We start from the raw sequence: 11,838 nt of genomic DNA on the forward strand, positions 1-11,838 counted from the left end.
TTCTCAGCTGGTCTGCTCTAGTTCATAGAAAACCACTCTGACAGGTTCCATTTCAGGGTGCAACTACCTAGTCCAGGTCTGGGATATCAGCTCTGTGACGGGTTCCCCCGGGTGTGACACCTGGAACCAGGTACCACTGAGCCCTCTGACCCACCATTTTGCTAGGTGGTGTACAGACATATAGTGAGGAACAAGAATTTATAGCCCAAATAGACAAGACAGAGAGAGGGTGGGAAGGGAAACACAGACACAGAGAGGTAGAATGAGACAGCAGAGAGGTAGAATGAGACAGCAAGTCATTCACAGAGCCACAAATAGAATCCAGGTCTCCTTATACCCAAACCAATGCATCAACCTCCAGACCATACTGCTTTACATTTCATTGAATTGTTTTGCAAAGAATATATGCCGACAGGTTGAGTTTAATTTAGTTGCATGTACTTGCTATTGTTCTCTCCTCAACTCTTCCCATATTAAGAACTGTTAAGATAAAATGCATAAACACTTTTTGACTCTCTCTTAAGATCAGGAATTTCATGCACTGATTGATTCCAGTTTCTATTTCAGAAGGCCCCTTTTATGATTATCTTTTGGTGTTTCTCAAGAATCAATTCCAAATGTATGTGAATTCTTCTCATTCCCCCCATCACACACACACCATATGCTCTGTTCTCCTATCAATGACTCATTCACTGTTTCTCCTTACATTTCTTAACTGTCTCTCCAGAGGCTGCTCAAGAAACTTTGCCACCCTACGCAAAACTTCAGCGTGCCTTCACCAGTTCAGACAGCCTGTATTTTGGGGTGGAGGGGGCAGTAGCTGTGGCACTTACTGGGAGGATCTCCTTCTCCTGGGACCTGTGGTGGGGTGGTACCAGCAAGGAGCTGTGGGAAGGGGGCTCTGCTTTGGGAGGCAGTGGAGGCTGGGTACCAGCAGGAGGCAGAAGGGATTGTATAGGAGGTAGGGACGGTAGGTGTCTGTGGGAGACTGGTGGGACTATGAAGGGTGCTAGATGCCTCTGAGAGATGGGGAGGCAGGGGTGCCTCTGGTTCACTCACCCCCTTCCCCCATGCACACACCACTGAGTATGGGGACAGGTGCCCTGCCAGCCCTGTCACTTACCTGCCGAGCTGAACAAGGTAGGAGTTTCCTCCCTGCTGCTGCTTCCCACCATCAAATCTGGCATCCCTGCAGTGCACATGCATAGATACCTCTCTAAGCAAAGCTGCCCTGCACCTGCCTGACCTGAACAAACCACATCGATGTAGTTTGAGCCAGTATGGTCTACACAAAAAGTTAGTGTATTACATGTTAGAGCACCCTGCAATTGATACCACCTGTCACTTTGCCTCAGTGCGTCACAGCTGAGACTACCATATTCAGGACAAATTGTTGAGAAATAGTACAGACTCACCCCAAGCTGGTGGTTATTCTGCCATTACTTATACCAAGCTAGTAACAAAAGTGAAGGTCTGTCTCACCACACTGGTTAACAAGAAGTCAAAACTGCAATCTCCTTAGGCATTCCATCCCTTATTTCATCACCCAGACACTAGACTTTATGATGAGTAGTTACTGAAAACCAATTTAATCAAACAAAGGGTTCTTCTGATCTCCAGAAATCAGCCACATAGCCAGGTCAATATACAGCTGATTGTCGTGGGCAGGAGGCAGGGGAGGGAGGGGGAAGCCTGTGCGCTGAGTCCTCGCTCCTCCCACCTCCCTCATGCCCCCTGAACACCGCAAGCCAGCAGATTGCTGCGGGCAGGAGGGAGGGGGGGAGAAGCAAGGACGCGGCGCACCTCCCCGCCCCCCGCCTCCGGCCCACGGCAATCAGATGGCTTGCGGTGTTCAGGAGGCAGGGGAAGGAGAGGGAGCCCTGTGCGTAGTGTCCTCGCTCCTTCCCCCTCCCTCCTGTCTCCTGAATGCTGCAAGCCAGCTGATTGCCGCAATTGGGAGGCAGGGGAGGGAGGGGGGAGGAGTAAGGTGACCAGATGTCCCGATTTTATAAGGACAGTCCCAATTTTGGGGTCTATTTCGTATACAGGCTCCTATAACCCCCCCACCCCCTGTCCCGATTTTTCACACTTGCTGACTGGTCACCCTAGGGAGGAGCGAGGATGCGGCATGCGGAGTAAAGGGGGAGGAGGGGGGAAGAAGAGGCGGGTTAAGGGCGGGAGCTTGGGGGAAGGGGTGACATGGGTGGACCAAGGGTTGAGCCCTCCGCTCCTGGTGTTTGCAGAGTAGGGAAAGCTGCTGCTGCTGCTGCGCAACATGCTTCTTCTAGCCTACAGCACCTTCAGCCTCCTTGCCTGCCTCATTGTCTCCAGTGCCAGCGGGCTGTGTGTGTGTGGGGTAAGCAGGGGCACCTCCCAACTATAGTACTGTACTGTATTGGATTCCAATTTCCCTGGAACCTAACCCCCCCCCCCCATTTACATTCCTTCTTATGGGGAAATTGGATTTGCTTAACATCGTTTCACTTAAAGTCACATTTTTCAGGAACATAACTACAACGTTAAGTGAGGAGCTACTGTATAACTCAGATCTTACCCAATAATCATGCTGCTGCCAATCCTTTAGTAACTGAAATCTAAAGGTTTATTTATAAGAAAAAAGAAGAAGAGAGTTAAAAATTGTTAATAAATCATATACATACAATCATTGCAAAGTTCTTGTATCAGGTTTGTAGCAGTGATGTCATAGACTGCTGGCTTATAAAGTCTCTGGTAACTTCCAAAAGATTGGTTGGTCCTCAGTCCATAGTTCAGAATGTTCTTTTTACTTGTAAGTCCATAGTCCAGAGGATCAGAGCAGGAAAGAGGCAACATGGAGATGATTCAAGGGTCTTTTATGCCGTCTGCCATGTGCTTGGAATTTTACTGTCCCAAAACAAAGCTCAGAGCACAGTTTGTGGAAAACTACTGGCACAAGATGGAGTCCAGGATCACATGGGCAAGTCACATGCCCTTACATGGCTTGCTGACTCACAGGGGCAGCCATCACTCATATTCTGTCTGCGGGGGGGCCCACAGGAAGACTCATTGGGTGGGATGAGCTTCTTCTATGGCCCACTGTTAAAGTGTAGTGTCCTTAAATGAAACATCAAGCTTGAATAGTCCATTCACAATGAGCTGGCTGTACTGGATGTAAACTACCTTGTGGGTGTTACCCCAGGAACAACACATTTAAGATATAGATACACAGCCAATATTCATAATTTCAGATACAGTGATGATACATGGATATAAACAGGATAATCTTATTTATCAAAACATAACTTTTCTCTTGACACCTTACATGATATACTTTGTACAAGTTTTGTTTCAATTGTCTGTCAGTATCAATATCAATGATCTACATGGTCATATTTCAATCATACAGCATCACACCTCCGTAGACTGAGCTGCAGGACCATGTAAATCACTTTTCCCAGAAATCTGCCACCCTAGGCAGCTCCATCATTTGCCTATAGCTAGAGCGGCCTCCAAGTGTCTCAGTATGGCATGTGATTGTGCCCCCTGGATCCAAGCACAAAGAGGATCCTCCACATGTGGTGCACAATCCTAACACATGGAGAGGGGAATCAGCTGCCTCTATGGCACCATTCCCTACCCCTTCTCTCACAGAGAGTGCTGTGCCGATCTGAAGAGCTGTGTGAGGGGAGAAGGTGGGGAATGGACAGGCTTGGGTACAAGTGGGAAGTTTAGAGTCAGAGTCAGGATTCACATGTCTTCCTCGCACTAGCTCTGTGAAGATCAGAGAGATATTACAGCCTCGGTTGAGATCCCCATTGATGATCTTCCTCTAAAAAGGCTCCAGGTCACCTGACAGGTGCAGAAACCCTGCTAGTGTGGCGGCAATAGAGTTTAAGAGAGGCCAACAGAGGCATAGGATTAGCACATATTCATGGAGCCCATGTCTGGATGGCCTGGGCCTGTGCTGATCTCCCAGAATCTGTGAGGTGAGTGGGCTGGCCCAACACCCTGTTCCAGAAGGGGGCAAGCACTGGCCTCCCTTTCCCCAGTGGAATGATTTGGAACAAGTCTCTGCAAGAGAAAACAGTTTTTTACTGCTTCCTGTGGGATTTTGCCATACAAATAGGCTATCTGGCCCATCGTCTGGTAGCTGAAATTGGATATGGGTCTGGACCATGCATTATGGCCAATGGGAGTTTTGCACTGACATCGCTATAATTGGGATCAGGCCCTTGATGTACACCTGGTCACAAAGGAAATGTGTTTTATTTTATTATTATTAATTCTTTCTGTTATGGTAGCACCTAGGAGCCCAAGTCATGGATCAGGGCCCTGCTGTGCTGAAGGGCTGTACATACAAAAACCAAATGGTCCCTGCTCAAAGGGGTTTTGTGCAATATATGCACGGTGGGTGATTATGGTAAATTCTCCTTTGATAACATCCCACAAACTGTTTGAACTCAGCCAGTCCCAGAGACTGTTTTTCCACATTCCTACCCGTCTTGAGCACTTCTGACATGTTTACTACACTGCACTACCAATATGTATATTTCATGCAAAAATAAAGGAATGTTACAGTTATAAAGATAGGCACTCGAAATGGTAGAATTAAGGTTATCCATCCAATCTTCACTCAACCCCCTTGTGCATATGCATTGTCATGAGCCTTTAATTACATGATTACAAACTAGGAAAAATGATTTTCTAAACTTAAAATATCCCTTTAATTTGCCCCTGTATGTACTTTAATATGTTTCTAAGCAGTAGATGGTGTTCTGGGGTATACCTCTTTCCCTATTTTCTAATCAAGATTTTTTAGAGTCTGCAAGGAACGTAAGTCTATTTCTGACATTAGGAGATATTCTCCAAGGACTCTTGAATTCATTTCTCTTGAATCATATCTTCCTTCTGAATTCAGATGTTTTTAATCCAATGCTGAGACAATGTTGCCTACTTTAGGTTTATTTCAGCTGACATTTGTCAACATATTACTTTAGAAAATGCTATTCGTGTAGAACTGGGGTTCTCAACTCTATTGCACTGCAGCGCCCTTCTGACAACAAAAATTACTACATGACCCCAGGAGGGGTGACTGAAGCCTGAGCCTGCCCAAACCCCTCCAGCCAAGGCATGGGGGCCAAAGCCCAAAGACTTCAGCAAGTATAAGTCATCCCTGGTGACCCCATTAAAATGGGGTTGTGACCCACTTCGGTGTCCCAACCCACAGTTTGAGAACCACTGGTGTAGAGTGAACATGCATCCATAGGTCTGGGAATGGACGTGTTTTTTTACAAATCAGAACATAAATAAACCTCAAAGTTTAGCACAAATCAAATTAGTTCTCAAAGTCACAGATGTCATTGTACAAAACTTTGCATATGCTAATCAATACCAATAAACCCCATTTTGGAATAATGACGATGTGTGAAATTCTAAGACCCCAAAGTTATTACCATTTAAGATTTGCCCAGGCATTGAGGCCTTTCAAAAAAAAAATATGGAATGGAGGGATAAGAGAATAAAATGCAAAGTTGGATTTTTATCAGTAGTCTTAGAAAACTCTGAGTTGTTGCAGCCTTTTGCAAGAGTGAATCACTGGTTACAGCTAAAGAGACTTTCCCTGTCTGTAAATGAATGATTTTTTTTAAAAAAAGCATATTAAAATATCAAACATTGATATTATATGATGGGCCAGATACAGTAATAGAATTGGGAACCTGATGGAATCTAAAGTATAATTAAAAGGTGTATAAAAGAGAAGTCAGCTAAAAGTGATACAGCTTTGGGCAAAATATTGTAAACATTAATGACAGGGTTTACCTCATGGGATATCCTGTTATTGTTTGAAATCAAGCATGCTTATACTTTTGAGTTAGTGAAATACACCTGTGCTGAAAGAGGCAGTAAATAAAAGGAACTGCAGGCACACAAAGTGTGTTTATAAAGACACTTGACCACAGAGTGGAATAAACAGAAATGTAACTTTTTTATTAATAATACACAAACTCTTCTCAGCATACATACCAAAATCCCACCATTGTTGTTAAAACAAGGAGCACAGAAATGGAAGACTGATACAACTGTTCTGGCCTGCTGGGGAACAACAGTTCTTGAAGTGACTTTGCATTGTATAATGTACTGTGGAAACAAGTTTAAAGAGCATTAGAGAATATGGACTTTGTATAAGCTATATGAACTTTAAACTAGATATTCAGACGCTAGCAGTCTTGATGGAGAGATTGCAACTTGAGCAAGCATAACTGCAAAGCTGGCTAAGGAATGCACTGCAAAGGGGCCCTTGGAAGTTGCTGACTGGAGCAAACCAGAGGTAAGTTGCTGAATGGAGTAAACCAGTTGGTGTTCAAGGTATGCCTCAAGATGGCTGACCTAACCATTATGGCCTAAATTGTTTTACACAAGATGGTGTGACAAGATGTATTTTACAAAAAGACTGGAAAATTCTAGTCCCAGTTGCAAGCACTCAAAAGGTGATGTCTCATTCCCTGATTGGATGATGAGAGAGGATGACTCTTATTTTGACTGGACATTTTGAATCATCTGAAGAAGTATGAGTCACCATCTAATTGGTCCATTCTAGCATATCCAAGAAAAGGAAGCAACTTGAATCATTCAGCAGAAATGGGATAAAGTGGCCTGTTGTCTTCAGCATATCACCTCAAAAACCCGAAGACACCTGAAAAAAAGAAGACTGAGGTCCTGCACCAGCCACCTGGAAGTCCTCCAGGTGACATTAAGCACCTATATCAGGTAGGCATGTTTAAGTGTCGCTATTTTTCAGCAATTCAGGCTGCTCACTAGTGCACTGGCAAAAGATTATAGTTATGTCCATCCTTCATTGCATTTGTGTTTGCAGTGTGAATGATAACTAAGCTGAGAGCTGATGGTTGAGCAAGGAGCTGGTGATAAGTAACACAGACTTTCTCTTGAGTGAAAATTCAAATCTGTCAAATGACCAGTTCCTGGAACTGGGTATCTAATTAGTAAGGAAGTGTACTTGCTTCCATATATGTATTAGATTGTCACATAGTTACAGTGTGGCTTTGTTTTATAACAGGTTCCAGTCAAGATTGCTGTACAGCAGCTCTAAACCTGAACAAGTTACTGTTGTTAACTAGGATTATACAACGTTATACAGGTGTCTATCATAGTTAATGTTTTCACACTGCCTTTCAAATTCTAGGTGTATATAGACACACAATGAAACCAACTGTGTAAGCTTTCTGAACTGCACTTAGCCTGTTCAGTTTGTCATAAACTTAGGAGTTTGTTAGATAGTTAGGTGTGTTAGTCATATTCTGGGGCTAAAATTGTTCATCAGGAAATAGGTAACAAGGGTGGACTAATATAGATCCATTGGAAAGGAGACTGTAGTGAATTGGCATGTAAGGAACTGACCAGATTGTCTTGTGATCTTTTTCCTCTGTTGTTTTAGCAATAGCAGAGTTGATAACTAATTAGAGAAAGCGAGGCTCTTATTCTGTGGGACTCTTTGTCAAAAATCTATACAGTCACCTTCCCAAGATATTAAGTGTTAGTTTCTATTGTGATTGTGTGATTTGGTTCTGAAATCCAGAAATGATTGTCAACCAATTTTCTATTTGTGTTAGCCAAATCACAGTCCATCTTTGCCTTCTTAGATACAATAGTATGAGTTGCTGTTGTTAAGGCTGGTTAATAAAACTTTATAAAACTAAATTCAACTCTTGAGTCCTTTCCTTTAATTAACAAATTGAAATTAAAAGAACCCTAATAAAGGTGGTATGGCTAATCAGTTACACAGTTGCTTAATGCAGGTTGGTTTTAGACCCTATCTTTCATGTACAAGGAATCTACAGAAAGACCAGTGTACCACTCAAGGCTCACTTATACTCTATTTTGAGCATTTCAATGGGGCTTCATTGAAAAATAGACTTGTGCTGAGCCTCTGTACAGGGATAAATTTCACCTTACAGAATATATAGGGCCTGATTCACCCCTACATTACTCCAGTTTTCTGTGTGTTTAACTAATGGTGTTACACTAGCTTAAAGCTGGAGTAATGTAAGTTTGAAGCAAGTCTCTATGGGCCCAAATAGCTCATCCCTTATCACAATACTTTCCAGGGACTTAAGTCTGCCAATGTAACTCTGATGTGTAAACATGCATAACTCTTCAAATCACATTGTAGATAATACCACCACACAATTCATAGTGCCTCTGAGTGTGTGGTGAATGGCAAAAGAGGAGCTGGGGTATTGTCCCCTCTCCAGTCTCACAAAGCAGGACTGATGAACAAGGATTAGCAGACTGTATGCCATCAAAGAATGCAGTAGCAAGCATGTTCTCCCTCAATTCCAGGTAGGGCAGGGAGGCAGAATTCCTAGTCTAAGCCTTGTAATAATGATTACTGCCTTATATCTCTTTTCAGTACAATTTGGAAGCTCAGAACCAGATTTGCCAGGATGCTTTGACTGTAAATCCATTTTATCCATGTAGTTCAACTGGCTTTACAAGTGTTGTGCATCACTGGAGCAGCATGAAGCAGCTGGAATAAATTGGTGAACTGGTCCTCTGATTTTGTATTCAAAAGTTTGTTAAGTACAGGAAATAAAACAAAAATTGGGACACTTCCTATTTAGAGGATGGTGAATTAATGTAAATACCAGGGCTCGATTTATAGGTACTTTCCAGCTGCTTTGTATCTGATTTGAGCATTACAGATAATTTGGAAGTCATGGGCCCTATGGATACATCCAAGGGCAGAATTTTGTTTTAATCATGTATGTTTGTGAAGAGACAGTCGTGTAATGGAAGAGAAAAAACTGTTACCAACGAGACAGTCTTACGGTGAAAAGTTTTATGAGCAAATTATACACCACTCTTTGGTCTTGAATTCTCCTGTCCTCTGTAAATTGGGATGTAACTTCCCTGAAGTTAATGGGGTTATACCAGCACAAAAAAGTGAAAGGAAATTTCAACCCTTTGAATTTTGCACTCACCTGTAAATAGAGCTGGGGAAAGTTTTAGAAAAACAGTTTATTCAACAGTAGTGCAGTTTTGGCCAGTCACAGAACAATCAGAGGAGGAAGTGCTGGTGATAGTGCCGTTTCCCCCCTATTTATATACTTTAGCCCAGTGGTTCAGAGACTCATTTGGGTTGTGGAGGGATCCCAGTTCAAAGCCTTGATCTATAACAACCCTGAAAGAGAATCTTCAATTTACTGAAAATTCCAAAAAGATCAACCCAAACTGATTTTTTTCCAAATTTGTTAACTGCCATCGCACTTGAAAAATCAGTTATTCACCTAGCTCTATTTATAACTTTAGACTCTAAGATCTTATTATTTCCTTAATTTACACTGTAAGATCTTGGTCTTTCACAGAGTGAACAAAGTAAAGTAAAACAGCGATACTATTACCTGATAGGTATACTACAAAATACGACCCTATAAACTCAGTACCGTTCCTTATCCTTTCCCACCAGGAACATGATTTCACTATTAAAGAAGTACTTTAACACCACTGTAACTATTGTGTTCTTTTTTGTTGCTAGGAAGTCTTGCAAATAACAATTATAACGGTTCACATGCCAAAGTGTTCCTGTAATGAGACTTTTATTCCTCACACTAAAAGTTTAAGATGTGACTGGGCCTTGAAATGAAACTTCAGCCAGAGAAGTATACTCTATCAAAAAATCCTGTGGCCATTTTTTTTCCCTCCCACACAAAGGAAATTGTTCCAAGACTTAAACAAAACATACTGCTATCAGTTGTTCGCATCCCTAATATATTCTTTTAATGCAGACAGCTTTTTGAATTGCATTAAAAACCACAGGATTGGAGTTGTCATGAGGTGCATTTTATCAGCACAAATGAGGGGGTTTTGCCATATAAATTAAAGTGATTATTTCAACTCATGCTGCGATAGCTCTAAAGAGAATGAGTGCACATATATTATGCAAAAAGAAAAAAAGAACTAGTTCAAAAGTACCCTGCAATGATGTCTTGTAGTTTTCAGGTATATATCTGAGCATTAGTATAGTCTTCAAATTTGTTTTCTGGTACTCTGAGGAAGTAAAATATAGTTGGGAAACTAGGTAATACTTTACTTGTAGCAAATATGCATATGGTTTCATTTTTTATTGTAAGCTATTTATATTTGTGAGGTGAGGTAGTTTTGCTGAGTCTAAAACAAAGAAAAAGAAGCAATTAAACATTTTGTATGGGGAGGATTCCTTTATGTACAAACCCATAACCAAAACAAGTACCATGAAGAGGAAACATATTATTTCCAAAGATGACTTCAGGAAGAAAATAAGCAGAGGTTCACAATCATGTTACATGCATGCATGTTACTCATACAACATTAGCATTATAAATATGTACCTCCAGGACCTCTTTCCCACTTTGGGGCAAATTATCCACTCATATATGTGCTTTTAATGCCAAAGATATTCTCTTTCCTCCTGTGGATACTCACAGACATTCACAGATCTTGTGGGTCCTGCTCATCAATGAGTGGAAACAGTCTTTCTTCTACAGAGAACAAATCTCTCTGGCTTATTTTTCACCTTCCAAATAGCCCCTTGCCTCTCACCTCTCAATGGAGGACATTCCTAAAGTTGAAACTCATGAAGTTTCTTCTGCCCGATAGGGGACATTTCTACAGAGCGGAGAATATTTTCTAGCTATTGAAACAGGGTAGTTGCTGTGTAATGACTATCTGTGTACTGAAGTGGGTTGGGAACTATTTGAAAAAACTTTTTTTTTTTTGGTTAAAAAGTGGAGCTATGTCAGGAAAGTTTTCTCAGGTCCAGGATGGAATTACTGGTCAAAACCACAGAAAGGGAGATCCATAGATGATCCATTAGTCTAGTGGTTAGGGTACTCAACTAGAATATTGAAACCCCAACTTCAAATCCCTAATCTGGAACAGAGTTGGCCCTGGGTCTTACACATCCCAGGAGAGTCCTAATCACTTGGTTATAGAGTCAGTTTCCCTCTCTGTACCATTGAATATTTCACCATTTATATGAAGTGGAAGAGCTGTAACAGAAGAGAGGGAGACTATGCATGAGGGAATCACAAATTTTGTGGAGCAGACAGAATTATAAAATATCAGGGTTAGAAGGGACCTCCAGAGGTCATCTAGTCCAACCCCCTGCTCAAAGCAGGATCAATCCCCAGACAAATATTTACCCCAGTTCCCTAAATGGCCCCCTCAAGGATTGAACTCACAACCCGAGGTTAAACAGGCCGATGCTCCCGAGCTATCCCTTATGTCTAACATAGCCAGAGCCATGAGTTAGGGCTGGGCAGAGCCTTTTGATTATTCCCTGTCATGTCAGTCACTGGAGGGGAGGGTTAATAATGTTTCCTTGTGTGTGCCCTGAAAGAGGCAGCACTAAAGGCTCCCACCTCAATCTCTGCTCTGTGTGATGATATGGATGGGCTAATAAGGTTGCACAGGCAGTCCTAATTCTGGCATTTCCTAACTTCTAAGTGCTTCATTTACAACTAACGTTATTTTAACCATTTTTCTGTACACTTTCCTTCATTTTTAAAAATGCACACTGACACACCAGAAAGTCCCTCATGTGGAATTAGATTGACACCTACACAAGTTTTCAACAGGGTTGGACTCCTTAGATCCATAGCCCATATTCTGCTGCTTGGGATAAGAGAGTACTGATGCAGGTTGTCATACTCTATTAAGAGCACAACAAAGTGGCACGAGATATAAATTTTGCCAATGCATTTCATGGACACTTATTGACAGCAGAGGAATGTTGAGACATGGGTATCTTGGGTTCCATTCAGGGAACCGTAGGGGAGTGTTCTCTGGGGGTAACAGAACATT

The sequence above is a fragment of the Chrysemys picta genome, chromosome 2 (assembly GCF_011386835.1).
Source record: "Chrysemys picta bellii isolate R12L10 chromosome 2, ASM1138683v2, whole genome shotgun sequence".
In the NCBI taxonomy this organism is placed as follows: domain Eukaryota; kingdom Metazoa; phylum Chordata; order Testudines; family Emydidae; genus Chrysemys; species Chrysemys picta.